Below are 16,746 nucleotides of genomic sequence, written 5' to 3' on the forward strand. Positions count from 1 at the left end.
CACTGGAGGCCTGGAGCAGAAGAACAGTATGGTCAGTGGCCTCTGGCTACCACGTGGGGGGCTCGCCGGTGGAGTGGGGGCCTCTGTGGGGGGCAGGCGGACGACGTGGCCTTTCCCTTGTCAGGTTCCCTGTGTCCCGCCTCCTGACGGCACAGCCCGAGGGTACAGCGCTCCTCAGAGCCCTTCAGGAAAGCCTCCACCCAACCCTCTGAATCGAGCACAACAGGATTGGGGGGGGCCCTCCGGAAGAGCCCTTCATCATCACCCCCACACAAGGCTGTGCCTCACGCACCCCCCCACCCTCCCTGATTTCATAATGTGGCCCAGGGTCTCCTGTCACCCCTCCCAGCCCAGCCCCACCTGGGAACCTAGGGTGGCCGCAGGTGGACGGAGACGTCACACGACACCGATGGCCCCTCTCTGCACCCCAAGGGCTTAGGCCACCAGAAATCATGCACCTCCCCTGGTGGAGCCCGTTCAAACATGCACACTGAGACCTGCCTTCCGACCCCCGTCTCCCTTCCCAGTTCAAAGGCAGCGCTGTTTACTTTGAAGAAACGGCCTTTGAACGTGGGTTTGCTGGGGCCTTGGCGGCAGGCTCTGAGCGCCATGGAAAAGAACTTCATCACAGCTCTGTCACGGCCTCACGCGCTGACAGCCGGCCTCAACAGTTCATCTTCTGAAGGCTTCTCCCTGAAGGTTCTGTCGCTACCTTGATTTGAGTGGCGGGTGCGTGCTCACGATGTTGTTCTGAGCGGGGCCCCAGGAGAAGAGTCTACGAACAATTGCCTAACTCGAGTGTTGCAACGATGGAGAACCCCTGCCTCGTTCTGAACAAAAGCTGCAAATCAAAAAGGAGCTGTCAGCTCTCTCCTAAGCAAAGCAGGAGGCTGGTCCTTCATGGTGGGGGAGAGCCATGGGGGCGCCGCCCGCCTTGCGTCCCCGTGTCCTCCTCCAGGGCTGACCGCCTTGGCGCGGGTCTGCACATCTGACTTTGGAGATTCTAGGCGGATGGCACTGGCGGATGAGGAATGTCTGCAGAAGCCTGGACGTTCTGCCTGGAACATTCGCTGTGGCGTAGAGAAGAGAGTGAGAAAATGATGAAAGCAACCAGGGCCGGGGCCCAGCGTCCAGCCTTCTCCCCAGGGGGCAGAAGGCCACAAACCTCACAGCCCGGCGCCCCAGACAAGCAGGGACTGGGGAGACAAACCCGTGGCCGCCTCCGCCGAGGTCACCGCATTCCACATTTATTATGCAGCAGTACAAAGTGTTTGCTCGGTGGATGTTCCGTTATTAATTTTTTTTTTTAACAACAGATGGTCTGGAGTTTCCCGCTTTCACCTGATGTGGCTTGGCAGTAAACTGGTACAGTAAATCCTCCCATTTCAGGTGGCGATGGGCGGTGGGGTTACCACCGTGAATTAATCAGGCCACCTTACAGAAGCCCGGTGGTGAACCCAAAGTAAGCTCCGACAAGGTGTTTGTAAGGGGCCACCGTGCTGGGCCTGCAGTCCAAGCTAAAACTGACTCATCTCCCAACCGACATTTGCAAAGAACGCAGCAAATAAGCCTTTAAGAACAAGGGAGTTCTGGCAGAAGGTGAAGATGAGTCTTTTCCTCCTAAGACCTTGTTTACACAAATCTACGTTTTTAGCAAACCTCTTCTCCAGGGAGCAAGGGTAAAGTCCCCCTGCAAAGAGGCTGAAGCATGAGGAGTCCAATCAGGCAGGTGCCATCAACGAGGCTCCGCGGGGCCACACATGGAGGTGCCAGCAGGGACGCCGCTGCTGGAGGCCCCAAGGACGCCTGAGAGCAGACCCGCCTGGGACAGAAAGAAAGAGGAAAAGGGGAGGGGCTGACAGGATACCCAAAGGCAGACAAGTGCGCACACACCACAACAACCCAAAGTCATGTTCGGGTGGCTCTTGTACTTGATCTTTTTCTCCCGACAGCCAGAAGAACCATCAGTGCAACTTGCATTTGTGGGCAATCTTTAGACTGTTGTCTGTTGTTGATTTCAGAGAGAAGGAGTGATGGTTTTGGAAATGTGGCCCCTTTTCTGATGAGACAGAATGGGCTGTTAATGAAACCTGCTGGGAGTCACAATCTCCAAGGCCTTCTTGTGCCCACAGCAGACTTCAGAGCCTCGGCCAGCCAAGAGCAGAGCACACGGAGACAAGCTCACAGAAACCTTCTCTGAATCTTTCTGGTTGGGAAAGGAGGAAGGAGACAGAACTATGGCGGTCCTGTTGATCGTGCAGAACAGGGACAGAGGCTAGGGAACACAGGAAGAAACGAGGCGGGTGAATTCGTGGTCTCGTTCACCACTGAATGACTGCGCCGATGGAAACCCATCATCTCTGTACCCAACTATCATCCCAGACAAGGAAACCCATGCAGGTGCCATCACTTACCCAGGACCACACACACGGCCAGGTCCAGAGCAGGTCCAAGAGGTGCCCCAGGCCAAGGGGACCAGAGGAACCCCCACCCCAGGGACTCTCCTGAGAAAGGGGGCATGGAGAGCACCAGCGACATCATTACTGCAGCTGCGCCATCTAGTGGTGAGGGACTGGGGCACTTTGTGCCTCGGTCCGAGCCCCCAAGAGCACCCAAAGAGAGGAAGACGAAGGGCAGGGCTCCAAGCGAACCTGGGGGTGTCCAGAAGACCTTTTCACGGTGTCCCCACAATGAGCAATGGCCACCCACACACCCCACCTAGCTGACCGTTTTCATCAGGGGTGTGAGGAGTGACTTCAGGCACTGACCTCTCAAGCCTCACTGTCCTCACCTATCAGAAAGTTAAATGGGAAGACTCAGGACACCGCATCTGCAGGTCTTACTGCTCCTTGCAGTAGTGCGGGTGAGAGGAAAGGCCCTGCTGGAAATCGTGTAAACGCTTACACACGGGTGTCTGCCCTCAGCCTGCCCTCTCTTGGCTGGTCTTCCCAACAGTCACATCCCACCCCGTCAGCTCTCCAAGGCCACCCTGCCCCGAGGCCACGTCTGCTCCAGGCTGGAAGGAACCAGCTCTGACCATAGGCTGACGAATATTCCGAAGCACCAGAACCCTCCTCTCTGCTGTCAAGAAAGAGGTCTCCGAGGGAAAGCCTCCCCCAAGACTCGGACCACCTCAGGGAGCAGACCCGCTCAGCAGACCCTGAGCATATCAGAGTGACCTCTGACCTCTAGCACATCCACAGGCAAGTGCTGCGAGCCTCCCAAATGCATCTCAAACATACTCATCATCACCACTGACGCATCCAGCCGGTCTCCCAGCCGCTCCTCCTGCCTCTGGCAACCCCTCTTCCGCAGGGTAGCAGAGAGGTTAGCAGAGAGGGTGCTGGAGGTCGTGGGTTCAGACCATGGCTGAGACCCCTCAGTGCTTCCATGGCCCTAGTCCAGCCCCACTCCCCTCCCTCTCACTCCTGCAGCCAGGCTGGCCTCCCTCTGTCCCTAGAGCCCACAGCCAGCTCTTCCCACCCCAGGCCCTTCCCCCAGCTTGGGACGTGGTGGGCTCCTGACTCAGCCCAAGCATCACCTCTGACTCCTCCCCGGAGCCCGCCCCCACCCCCATCTCCAAGCAGCATTCACAGACAGCGGTTTAGAAGGTGGGCTCTGGAGTTCGAATCCAGACTCTACCACTGTCCAGCTGTATGGCCCTGCACAGGTTATTTGACCTGTGCGCCTCAGTTTCCCTGTAAAGTCGCTGTGAAGATTAAATGAATTAATGATTTCCCTAATGCCTAGGATATGGGAGACACCATGAGACATATCCAATAAAGGAGCAGACAAGTCAGGAAGAAGGGCCTCTCCGAGTTTGAGGCCGGTTGTGTGTAAACAGCCAACCCTACCGAGTGTTCCTCCCACAGAAGACTTAGTTCTTCAAAGGAGGAGGGGTCTCCCAAGCCCGCACACAGGTGGTCCTGAAGGCCCAGCTGCGTCGCTGCCGCCAAGCGTTCTTCCCAGGGGCCTGGACAAGCAAGAGGGATCAAGTCGAGGGCTGCCTGCCCCCAGCCGAGGGCCCCAAGAGCCCCCTGAGCAACCCCCCCCACCCCTCCTGCCTTCCTTCCCCAGGCAGAGAAGCCGCATCCAGGACCCAGACCCGCCCGGGCCTCCCCGAGCCTCCCCGAGCTCCATCCTATGGCTCTATGGCTGAGAGGCCCGGCGTGCAGGGATGTTGGCATCGCCACAGAAAGTGCCCTCACCCTGCTGTGTTTCTACTCAGGTTACCGAGGGGCCACAGGGAGGGAAACGGGCAGCCAGGCGGCCTCCGGGGGCCTGACAGAGGCCCTCGTGAAAGCTCGCTGCCCCCTTCCTTCACCTCCCCCTTCCCAGGCCAGGCCACTCGGTGCTCTTCCACGAGCCCAGGTCTCCCAAGACCAATGTCATGGCAAAGTCAAGGAGGCCCCAGCCAGCAATTCGGTGGCTAATTCTGACAGCCCTCGCCCCTTCTGAGATAATAATAGGTCCACTTCACTGCACAGAGAGCAAGTGCAAATGCCTACAGAGGCCAGGCCCTGCTCAGAGATGAGTGACGGGGCCAGATGGCAGCGGGCGCGGTGGTGGTCTGCAGCTCGCCGACAGGGGGCAGTCACCCCTCGGTGACGCCTGCCTGTGGACAGGCCCCGGACAGCTAGAGGCTTCGGAGAAGTCAACTCTCCAACAAAACTTTTGGTAATATCTCCTAATATCTAAACACTGGGGGCTATCATAATTCAGACTTAAAAAAAACGATTCTGTGCGGTTGAAACACAACCTGTTTCTGGGTGGGATGAGCCTGGAGGGCAGTTTCCAGCTCTGCTCCATAATGGTGGTTTTCCACAGATTAGTTTTTGCTAGTCGTAACAGCGGCCACCGTTTTCGGGACTTGTTTCTGAGCGTCTGGAGCGGGTTGTCTAGTCTAATCCTCCAGGAGCCCAGGTCCCCTTCCTCGTAAGTCAGGAAACCAATTCAGCAGATAAATGAGTTGCCCCAAGGGTGTGGGGCAGACAGTGGGGTGCTGAGGTTGGTGCTCAGGTCTGTTTGATACCAAAACGGGGGACCTGAACCACCAGGTTTATTCCGCGGCCCGTTCCTGTGAGCGAGGGGGCTCGACCCTGCTGACCTCTCCACTCCAGACTTGTCCTTGGCGTTTCCACACATTTCCATCTGCCCCTGCCCCCGCCCGCTGGCGCCTACCGCTTACTCAAATGACCCTCCTGCTACCTCTTCACTGAACTTCACATGCTGGGCTTCTTCCCAGGCACTAATCCTACCCAGCTCTCCTGACCATATCTAGCCATGGTACTGCAGTGTCCTCCAAATCCCCCTGCCCCTCTAACCTGCTGCCAACTGAGCTTCCATTTGGCCTGTGACATTTAAAAATATCTGTCCGGCCTTGGCATATAGAACCCAATACCCCCAGCTGTTTAAATACCACTGCCTCATTCGGCCCGCACATGCCTCTGCTTCCGGTAAAAGCGTAAGCTGACCCAGAACACTGGGCCGCCCGAACCCTCTATTCCAATCACGCCAATCTTAATTTGGCTCCTTCGTCAAGTGTGCTGTCCACTTGAGCCCATTCTTGACCCTACAAGGAGAAGACAGGCGCAGGCTTGGGGGGCTTTGAGCGGCAGGGCAAGGTGTAGGCCATCTGTGTGCCCATGACACGGGAGCACATGCCTGGAGCATGGTGTGATGTCCGCCACAGCTGTCCCTCTCATCTCCCTGGCTTCCGACCCCAATGGGCCCCATGGCCCTGCTATTAATATAGTGCAAAGAGGCCCAGCAGCTGGCCGTGGCAAAATCTTTCCACACGGACAGTGACGACCGACATCACACTGATTTGGGCTCTGTACGTTCCAAATGTGCATTCTTTTAGAAAGAGCATAGCTGAAATTTGCCTGGCCACTGAAAATGTCTCTACGTTGTTTTGGGAATTGGGAAAATCTCCAGCGAGCAATCTGGGGGCCTTAGAAAGGGGACCCAGGAGACGGGTGGTGGCTTTAGGAGACTCCTAGGGCTCACAGGGGTTAGAGTCTACTCCCCTAGCGAGGGTGCCCCAGATCTGTGCAGTGACTAAGTGTCTCACGGGGAGGAGGAGGGGAGGGCAGCATCAGTTACCTGACTTGCTCTCCTTGCGGGGAGGGGGTGGCTTCAACAGACACCCAAAAGAGCCCAGAAAGAGCAGCATGAAACAGTGTGATTTCTGGGACACGCCTTAAAAAAGACACTCGAAGAAGTAGGGGTAAAAGAGGGAGAAAGCACTGATGGGCTAGTACTGCTGTGCTGGGGGCCCGGGGTCGCGTCTCCGCCTCAGTACGCCGGGAAACTTCCACAACGTCAAGTTTAAACTTATGCATGTGAAAAAAGATTCAACAAAAATTCAACAAAACTTGAATTCAATATTCAAAAATACTCACAATATACATGTGAAAAAAAAATCAACAAATTGCTGAGAACCTAGCGTGTGCTAGGAACCCTTCTTGATTTGTTCAAAATAAAGACGGGTGAGCAGAGCCCTGGCGTCTGGTCAGCAACGGCCTGGCCTGAAAACCACCTCCTTTGGCCACAGCACAACGGGTCCCCTCCCCAGATGCCCTGGATTTGTTTCAACTGTCCCATTCCATTGACCCATGGAGACGGCCTCAACACATACTTTTTAAATTTAGCATTTAAAAATACACAACGAGCCAACCCAAGCAAGATGCAGCGGGTAACTTCATATACTCGAATGCCTCTCCCCCCGTCCTCACCCACCTTCTCCGCCAGAGTAACAGAGTAACAAATCCCTAGTTTATCGTATGCTTTCGGGGAATGTGTTCCTTCTATCATGTATGTATTGGCTTCGTTCTGCTGGCTTTTGACCTGAATGAAAAGCGTATCCCACCACACTTCTGAAGGTGTATTTTTAGGCACAGGCCCTTTTCTGGCATCCAATCAAGAACCAAGGGCATGATGGGAGAAAAGACCCACCTCCCCCCACCCAAATCCCCAGAAAAGCCCAGCGTGAGAGGAGAGGCCTCTGCTCAAAGGGGGGAGTGGGTGGGCCCCGCGAGCCGTGCCAGCAGGAAGTAGAAGGTGCCTGAGCTCACGCTCCTGTTGTTTGGGACAGAGCTCTGCTGAGGCCAAGGGCATGGGTTAAAGCCTCACTGATAAGCCTGTTTCTTGGCTGCGTCTGCAAACAAAAACATGTGAAGTGACGGCAAATGTCATGGTAAAGGCAGATCAAGACAACTACATCTGTCGATTTATTATTAGAAGGCAAATGTCATGGAAAGAAAATATGCCCCAAGTAATTTAGTCCTGTGCAAACTCACCAGGCTTCAGCTGGTTGGAACCAGAATCCTTCCCAGCACTCCTCAGCTAAGAGTTGCCTCACTAGACCCTGGGTTCAAAATCGAATTTGTCCCCCCTTGATGGTAAGTATCTGTTGTTGTGGGAGACAAGAATATGCTACACAGCACAGGAAGACCACCTGTCAGGACATCTTTTCTACGGTCCAGACGAGTACTCTCCTAGGGGGATGAACAGACTCGGCCCCTCGCCGTCTGTTGGGAAGAAGACAGTGCTGCACCCAACCAAGATGGTGCCCAAGACGATTCCAAGGGGCCAAGGGCCAACACTGTCCATTTTAAGAGCTATGCATTTATCTTCTTGTGTATTTAAAAAATTCTTAGCCAGAAGCCAGTGATAATGGTATAATTTTCCTTTAAAACTAAATTCATTTACATAAATACAGCAAATTGATTTAAAGAAAACCGTGAAGTGCCGCTATAGTGTGGGAATATGGCAAAAATCATCTAGCTAGTATGGAAATAATTGAAGTTTGAGCAAAAATCTCAATTCTTTCTAAGGAACTGTAAAATATTTTCTAATTTCTATAGTGCTTTTGAGCTCAGAAAGTTTTGACTACATTCTCTGCCTAAAAACGGCCATTCCATCCACACCCCAGGCCAGCCGCCTCCAACCTTCTCTGTTCCAGGCCGTGTGCTGTGGGGCATTTCCGATGGCTCTGCTGGAAGGGGTGCACTGGGCCCCCAGCATGGTGTGCATGAGAGGGGGAAGGAGGAGCCCAGAGTCCCCTCCACTGATGCTGAGCAAAGCCCCCAACAGCCGGTGGTCATGCACCTCAGCTCTCCGGTCAGGAACCCCCAGGAAAGGCCTCAGAGAAAGTTCCTGTTCTCTTTCTCCCAAGTTTGCTCTCTTCCTAAAGTTTCCACAATGACTTCAGAAACACTGATCAGCACATTTCCCTTTTCAGACAGATAGCTCACCCAATTTAACAAGTGCTCCTAATGGCGGACCTTTCTTCAGACAGAAGTCTATTTTAAAACTAGTCAGAGATGGGAAGTTACTCTTTTAAACATGCTAAAAATAATAGTAATGTTAATCATATTATTTCACTAATTTTATTTATATACAACTACAATGTTATAATTATATTATTAATAATAGATTAATATTACTCTTAAGGAAAAGCTAGTACGCCCATACAACCCAGTTTGCAGGAAAGCCCTACTTTACCCTGTCATCCCAGAAACCCCTCCAGTTAACGCAGCCTCTCACACTCAAAAATGTCGCAGCTGGATGACAAATTATACAGTAACCCTGGTTATACACCGTGACCAACTCGTCTATGCCTGCAAGGAGCGGGGGGGGGAGAGGCGTGGAGGACAGGGTTCCCAATCTCAAAGGTTGGACAGCATTCTTTCAATTGTGGCCATTCCCAATTTAAACTGTCTAGATAGGGGATTAGGAGAGGAGGTCTACCATGGGGGTTCAGAATAATCAAAAGATCAGAGCACTGCTCATAGTTCTCGAGGGGCCACCAGCAAGAGAGGTCTGCCAATGCTGTGTCTCGAAAGGCTCAGTGCCCTTCATGAGAACTTGAACAGTGCAGAGCCTGTGCGCTGGCCTCTGGTCTAGTTTCTCTCAGCGCGGTCTCCCCCCCACCCCCCTTTGTGGCAAGTCTCAGAAATGTATTTCACTAAAGTTTAACTTTTCTTCCTGACCAGTCAGAGCCAAGGTCATGCCCCTTAGGAAAACAGCACCAGGGCCTGGCTCCCAACTCGCGGGGGTCTGGGCCCAACACTGGTGCCTCTGCTCTCTTGGCCGGAGCAACAGGGTGGTGTGAGAAGGTGGGGGACACACACACACCGCCGTGGGGACTGGTAGCCTTGTCCTGGAGGGCAACTGAGTCAAAGCACGTGTCTCCCTGTGACCTCACGTAAGACTGACCCCAGACAAACCGCTGTAAATGCATACACAGAAGTATGTGCCAGGACAGGGGACCAAGGGGAAAGAGCCAGAATGTACACCAACAGGGAAAGGACTATTGATAGTCTTCTATTGGAACCATAGATGATGGGGTGACGACGGAAAAGAACAAAGGAGATCTTAGGTGAACCAACATACAAGGGTCTGCAAGATAACACTGCCAAGTGAAAAGGCTGCAAAGTGACATAAACACTACTTGTGTTAAAAAAAAAAAAAAAGACATTTTTTGGGGGGCGTGTGGGGGGTTCAGTTGTTTAAGCATCTGACTCTTGATCTCAGCTCAGGTCTTGATCTCAGGGCATGGATTCAAGCCCCTCACTGGGCTCCACCCTGGGCATGGAGCCAGGAAGGAAGGAAGGAAGGAAGAAAGGAAGGAAGGAAGGACGGGAGGAAGGAAGGAAGGGAGGAAGGGAGGAAGGAAGAGGAAGGGAGACATTTTTCTATGGAAACGGGTCATTCTGTGTGAAGTTGGTAGCCTCGGGGGAATGTGAGAGGTGCGCTATGGAGACTATGGCTGGTGGAGGGCCATTAAAGCAGACTTTTTTTTTTACTGACTTTTTATGTAATATATCCAATTCATGTATGCCACATATAATTAAACACTGCATTTTTTTAAATTAACATCTAGGAGAAGCTGCTGAGACATCACAGGTTTCAGAGTAGGCATCTTGAAAAAGAGTCTTGAGAAAAACGGATTTGCCTTTCTTGTACCTAATCCCCATATTCTGGGGACCAGCTTTAAATAATGACTGGTGCTTTGGGCCTTGGCTGGATTTTTGAATAACCAGTAGAAAAAGAGTGTCACCAAATGCTCTTAGCTTTAACCTTGCCCAAGTCCTTCCCGGCTGCCGTGTGGACCCTGCCAGGCCTGAGTATTAAGGGCATGGTATAGTTCTATTTCCAGCTTCCAAACCACTTTCAGCCAGCTCTTGATTTGCTCTTTCTTTAATAAGGAGCCGGCAGAATGTCAGTTCTAAAGTGATCAAGAGAAGAATGTGAAGCTGTGAGCTGTCCGTTTGGATGCTGACAAAAAATAGATCTGATATCAAGAGGGTTGACATCTGAGCCCTCGGTTCGCGTTCCCTCTCTCCATGAAGACAGTCCACTCGGTGTGGGGCGAAGGGACTGAAGTAGGACTGAAGCCTCCCCTCCCCGAGGGCTTCGGCCCCAAACCAGCAGACCTGCCCTCGCAGAGCCTCAGGCTCCTCACCCGAACCACGGAGGGGCCACGACACCATCACCAGTCCCTTCCATCCACAGGGACTTTGGCTGGAAACTCAGCTTGGTGAGCCTCTCCGGTCCGGCCCTTCCAGGACTCTGCTGCCACCAGAGCCCCTTCGTCAGGCTCTAGACCCCCTCCCACTGCCCTTCTGCCTCATGGATCCCTGCTCACGGGTCGTGCAGGCGCTTCTAACTCAGCGAGTCAGGGACGGAACTCACCCCACTCCACACGGCAGAAGTCAAGGTCTGCCAGCCGCCCCTGCACCCTCTCCACCCCCACCCCTTCTGCAGCTCCGCAAAAGCTACCGACTTCCCTCCCTCACACGGCCCATTCCCCGATTCCATGTTGCCGCCAAGCCCTGCTTCGTCGACGGCCCAGATGACTCTCAAGGTCACTCTCACTACTACCAGTTTTATGTATTTCTAGAACAACCTTCCTGAGACCCAACTACTCCCATCGTCTCTGGCTTCCCTTCAAATTCCAGCCCCTAGCCCATGGCCAGAGAGATCTGTGCAGCAGACAGCTTGGCGGCAGCACCTGCCGGCCACCAGGACAACGGCTGCCCACTGTCCTGAGGGTGTTCAAGACACACGACTGTAGGGGCACCTGGGTGGCTCAGCCGTTAAGCGTCTGCCTTCGGCTCAGGTCATGATCTCAGGGTCCTGGGATCGAGCCCCACATCGGGCTCCCTGCTCTGCGGGAAGCCTGCTTCTCCCTCTCCCACTCCCCCTGCTTGTGTTCCTTCTCTCGTTGTGTCTCTCTCTGTCAAATAAAAAAAAAAAAAAAAAAAAAAAGACACACGACTGTATTTTGTCCCGACAGAGGCCCTACCTGGCAGCCCTGGGCCAGCCCTCTGACTCACTTCGCTCCGTACCTCAGGTTCTGCTGACCTTCTGCCAGTTCCCTTAATACATTCAGTCCCTTCCAGCAGAGGGCCCGCCAACATGCTATTCCCGCACCGGGACCCGCGCCACCCCCTGCCACCCACCACATGCCCATCCTTCAGTTCACAGCTCACGTGTGCACATATCACTTTCTCAGGCAAGGGTTCCCTGACATGCCCAAATCGAGGGCAGCTTCCTCTGCTGTACACTCGGAAAAAAGGTTCTTTTCCAGCGCCCCTGGCTCAGGTGTAACGAGACTCCTTAATATGATGATTCGTTATTTCCAGAGCCCCCACGGAATGCACTGAGTGGAGAGACAGAGTCCGATTTAGCTCACCAACATATTCCTGGTGCCTAGCCCAGTGTGTGGCCATAGCGGGTGCTCAGTGCACTTCTGTGCATCAAACTATGGCTTCTAAGACCATCAGGAAGCCACTAAGAGAGAACTGGAAATGTATATAGACAAAACCCACCATCACCATCACCACCGTCATCACCACCACCACCATCATCATCACCACCACCACCGTCATCACCACCATTACCGTTATCATCATCACCACCACCGTCATCACCATCATCACCACCATCACCATCATCACCACCATCAACACCACCATCATCATCACCACCGTCACCGTCATCACCATTATCACCACCACCACCACCACCACCACCATCCCAACCACCACCATCATCACTACTACCTCCACCATCATCACCTACAGCTGCCATCAGTCAAACTACTGGTTCAGAGTTTGCCTGTTCTAGACCCTTGCTAGGCACTTTCTATTTCTTTCCTCGTTTGATCCTCTCCATAACCCTGGAAGGCAGAGTTTTTTTGGACCCTAGAAGGACCTTTTTTGCAACGGAGGAGATAGAAGTCCAGATAGGTAATGCCACTGGTCAGCTATGAAGCAGAGGGATGCAAGATGTACATCTAGGCCCATCTGGTTCCAACTCTGGCTTCTCAGTTCTCGCCCTTCTCAGCCTCTCCATTGAGTCCCTCTCATGAGATGCCATCTTGTTTCCTCTTGGAAGCCACCTAAATACTGTCAGAGAAAGGACATTAAGAGAAAATCTCTTAAAAAGAGAAACACAATGAAGATGCCCCCATTCCATCCCCTTGTTTAGTAAAGGAGTCAGGGCTCTTCTCTGCCATGACTGCCAGAGAGCACGGTGAGGCACAAGGGAGGGTGAGGAGACTAGAAAAAGATGAGAGAAGACATAAAACATCAATCTAATGAAATGACACGACTAACCAGAAGAACACAAAAGATTAACCGGAAGAAAACTAAAGAATAAACCAAACTTACTTTTAAATAAAAAGAAGCCCAGAATTACCAAATATCACAAACTGTACTGTCCAAGAGGACATGAGGTGGAAGTTCCTGATTTAGAGATTTCAGACAATGCTAACATTTCAAAAGAAAGGTGAGATGCCAACCTGGGGTTGCCAACTTACTTTTTTAATAGAAGTAAAATAATTTTTAAAAATGGAATAAAAACAAAAATTTTTAAAGCTCTAAAAAACTCTCTAAAATCTTAAAACAAAAAACTCAAATTACTATCTGTTGTGATTCAAAAAGAGCTGCTACTGACAGACTAACAGGAGGGAAGCTTCTGTAGGCTCCATGATCAAGAACAGTCCCTGGAGCGCCCAGCTGGCTCAGTTGGGGAGGGTACATACAACTCTTGATCTTGGGGTTGTTAAGTTTGAGCCTCATGTTGGGAGTAGAGATCACTTAAAAAAAAATCTTAAAAAATAATAATAATAAAAATAAAAGAATCGTCCCTTCGTCCCTTCTCTGAATAACTTGAGCCTGATGAAAAACCCATCACATCGTCTTTAACTTTTCTCATTTTACTGCGGATTGGCGACCACTGACTTAGTTTGCCTCTCTCCCTTATGCACGAATCCCTTCTACAAAATCCTCTGCAACCTTCACTGAGTGTTTGCTTGAGCAGGCTGCTGGTTGCCTCATAAACCAAGCAATTCTAAAAGTCGCAGAATATGAGAAAAATGCACAAAAATCAATACCATTCCTATAAACACATAATAAACAGCCTGCAAATATAATGAAAAAAGAGCCCATTCACAACAGCAACAAAAGTATCAAATACTTGTGAAATACAGGAGCTATTTTCACAGATCAAACTCTACATATGATATACGAGAATTATATAAAGAAAACACAAATCCTTAATGGGAGAGATAGAAACTCAAGGAAATGAAGAGTGAGATCATACTGGGGCTTAAAGCTAAACGCAGAGAAGATGACAGTATTTCCCAACTTAATTTATAGATTGAATGCAATTCCAGTCAAAATATCACCAAGGTCATTATGGAACTTGATAAAAATGGTTCTTAAATTCTATAGGAAAATAAATGGGCAAAACTACCAGAGGGTTCTCAGATAATATCCAGTAAGAAGGCATTTGCCCCAGCAGATCTTAAAATACAGTATAAAATGATGATCATTAAGGTTGTAAACCCCAATCACGGTAAAACACTGGAGAAAGACGTTATGATTTAACAAACAGAGCAGGAATAAACTAGCTATCAATAAAAAAATATATATACACAAGCCACATTATGCCACAATAGTCTGGCTGGATGTTTTTCATAACCCTCTTATCTCAAATGTGGAAAAGAAGTTTTAGGTTTAACTAATTAAGCAACATCCGGAAATTTCAAAGTGACAAAGACGAAGATTTCTGACAGTCTAAAAAAACACCTTTCTGCCTCCTCTGTATTTTCCCACGGTCATCTCAAGCCCCACCACCTCCTTGCTGGGGTGCTTATTAATTAGATCCTCTTGTTCTTGGACTCTGAACACGAGTGTGGGTGAGGGAGATACGGGAGGTGCATGGGCAAGAATCTTCCATCTGGGCTCCCTGGCCAGGACCCTGCACCCAGTGTCCCCCAGCAGGCCCCATATGGCCGTGGTTACCCGCTGGTTGGCTTCCTAATGGCAAGGACTGGTCTCAAGGGCAATTATGATTAAAGTCTGCACTTGCCTCAAAGCAAAACAGCCCTCTGTGCTTTGGAAAAACATGAGTCTTTTCTTGCTCCATGAGTGAAGAGAGGGAAGTGATGGCTGTTTTGTGAGCATATTTCTAGACCAGCGAAGGGAAAAACCCCCAATTTACAATGATGTTTAGCCAAAACAATGAGTGGAAGAGGGAAAAGCCATGGCCAGCCGATGACGAGTTTTCATTTCTGATTTGGCTCATTTCTGTTGTGTTATTCTCCTAGTTTTATGATGTTTTCTTTAGCACGCACAGTTCGTGTCCAACTGTGGGCCCCACTGGAATCTGGATGGTCCTGGCACAGGGACGACCCTGTCGACCACCTGGCCCATGTCTCAGGATCCTTATGCACAAGGAGGGAAGGAGGGGGGAGAAAAAGATAGGCGAACCCAGAGCCGCCTCCACCAGAAGCAGAGGTGGTCAGCTGAATTGCAGATTACATACAGATCCACATCACTGTCCCCACGTCCAACTGGTCAACAGTGTCCTGCCACCAAAGGGAGCCACACGCCCTAACACCTGTGTGGGGTGGGATGCAGCTTCACCAGACTGCCTTTTGGAAAAACAAAGCCCAGCTCAAAAAACAAATACCTAGAATCCTCTTTTAACTCAAAGAAGCGTTACAGCGCATGAGGCTGATTCCCCCGTTACCAGGACCGACTGATTACAGAGCCCAGAGCCATTTGCCTGAAGATAATTGCCCCAATTCCCCACTTCACTTTGCACATATAGAAACAGTCCCAATCTACCAGAGCCTCAGTGACTAGACATGTAAAATTGGTCTAATCATATTTTGAAGAGCTCGAGCTGAAAGGGTTTCTACGAGCGTGTGCCTGAACCATGACACCGCTAAGAGTTTCTCCCCTCCGGGCGCGTTGCTCGCTCGCTCACTCCCCCACCAAATCTGAAGAGGTGAGTCAGATTCTCAGCAGAGGGGAGAAAAACAACTTTGAGGCTCTCTGTCAGTGCTGGTGGCCGGAGGTAAAGGTGGGATGACCCGGAGAGCTGGACCAAAGCTAATCCGCATGCCGGAGGACGGTCCCGAAGGCTGAGTCCTCTGCGACCAGCAGCCCACCAGCTGCAGGAGGAAGCCAGTGTGCAGGGCGGCAGGACATCTGAGACTGGAATCACTGGGCTGTTGGCACCTTGGGACGCCGATTTTATCAGCTGGCCATGGGAAAGAACCAGGCAAGCTAAAGTGTAAGTTGGGGGCAGGCAGATGGACAGAACCCAGTCCCAATTTCTATAGGACAAGGCCAGGCCAACGGCCAGAGCCCAGAGTGCAAACCAGGGGCCATGTGAAAAGCTGACAGCGAGAGCCGAAGCAGAGAAAAGGAGGCACCATGCCCAACAAGGGCCCGTGTGCTTAAGCTCGGCCTGAGTGAGGGGGCTTCCAGACACTCCCTGTTGGATGAGGAGCCCAGAAAGTGCCCCACCTGTGGCAGAAGTGGGCAGGCAGGTCGGCAGCTGAGTGGGTGTTGGATCACTGGGCGAACCCTGGTAAAGCACAAATCCCAGGGAAAGAAAGGCCATTCCTGAGAAGACAACTCCTAACAGCTCTGTACACAGGAATCTGGTTCACTTCTGATCCTGTCTCCCTTTAAAAACAAAGGGCACAAATAGAGTATTATAATCCCAACGATGGCCTGGACAGAATCCAGCCGTGTCAAAAAGATGATTATTTCACCCTATCATTTGCTTTTAGCTCTGGATGGCATTCCCCCAAAATCACAAAATCAGGAGCTTGGGTTTGTCACTATTTCTACCGGTGAGAGCCAATCGGTATCAGTGCCGTCTGAGTAACAGCAAAATAGCGCCCCAGAGAAATGAGCCAAATGCTTTTATACAGTACCCAGACCTATTTGGGGGGCGGGGGGGGGGGGGCGGGGCAATGCCAAATTCCCAGTGGGGTCGAGCCCTTCTGGCTGATTGCCACAGTCAGGGGTGGGGGATACTTCAAACTCCCTGAATTCATTTCTACCCAAAAGAAAGTTTGAAAAGCTCTCCATCTCGAAAAAATAGTCCTTTCTAATGATTGTCCGAAAAATTCATTCAAGAGTGATTATACCCACTCACCTGAGAGGAGAACCAACCTCTTATCTCGCATCTCATCTTGGAAACTGTGTTGGTGTCTAGGGGACCCATGACAATAGCCTGTCAAGCCTTTTGAGAACTCATGTGACTCATCTCTGTCTCCCCCGGAGCGACCAGCACAGGTCATGTACACGGTAGGCACACTAGACACAGATGGGATTGAAAGCGATCCTCTCATGGACTTTTAAAAAAACAAGAAAATCTCAAAAGTCAGCACCAGGAAAAAACCCACCTTTTTCGAAACCCAGCAGC

At 51.3% G+C, this 16,746-nt stretch overlaps 1 long non-coding RNA gene across 2 annotated transcripts in view; it reads right to left on the minus strand.

Annotated features, from left to right (window-relative positions):
• Positions 1 to 350: 350 nt before the first annotated feature.
• The window catches only part of LOC118537067 (uncharacterized), a 31,166-nt gene continuing 14,770 nt past the window's right edge, over positions 351 to 16,746 (minus strand). For both annotated transcript variants that reach the window (XR_004917936.2, XR_004917935.2), the window contains exon 5: positions 351 to 1,070. This is a non-coding gene — a long non-coding RNA (uncharacterized LOC118537067). The remainder of the gene's footprint in view (positions 1,071 to 16,746) is intronic.

Source organism: Halichoerus grypus, chromosome 10 (assembly GCF_964656455.1).
Source record: "Halichoerus grypus chromosome 10, mHalGry1.hap1.1, whole genome shotgun sequence".
Taxonomy (NCBI): Eukaryota; Metazoa; Chordata; class Mammalia; order Carnivora; family Phocidae; genus Halichoerus; species Halichoerus grypus.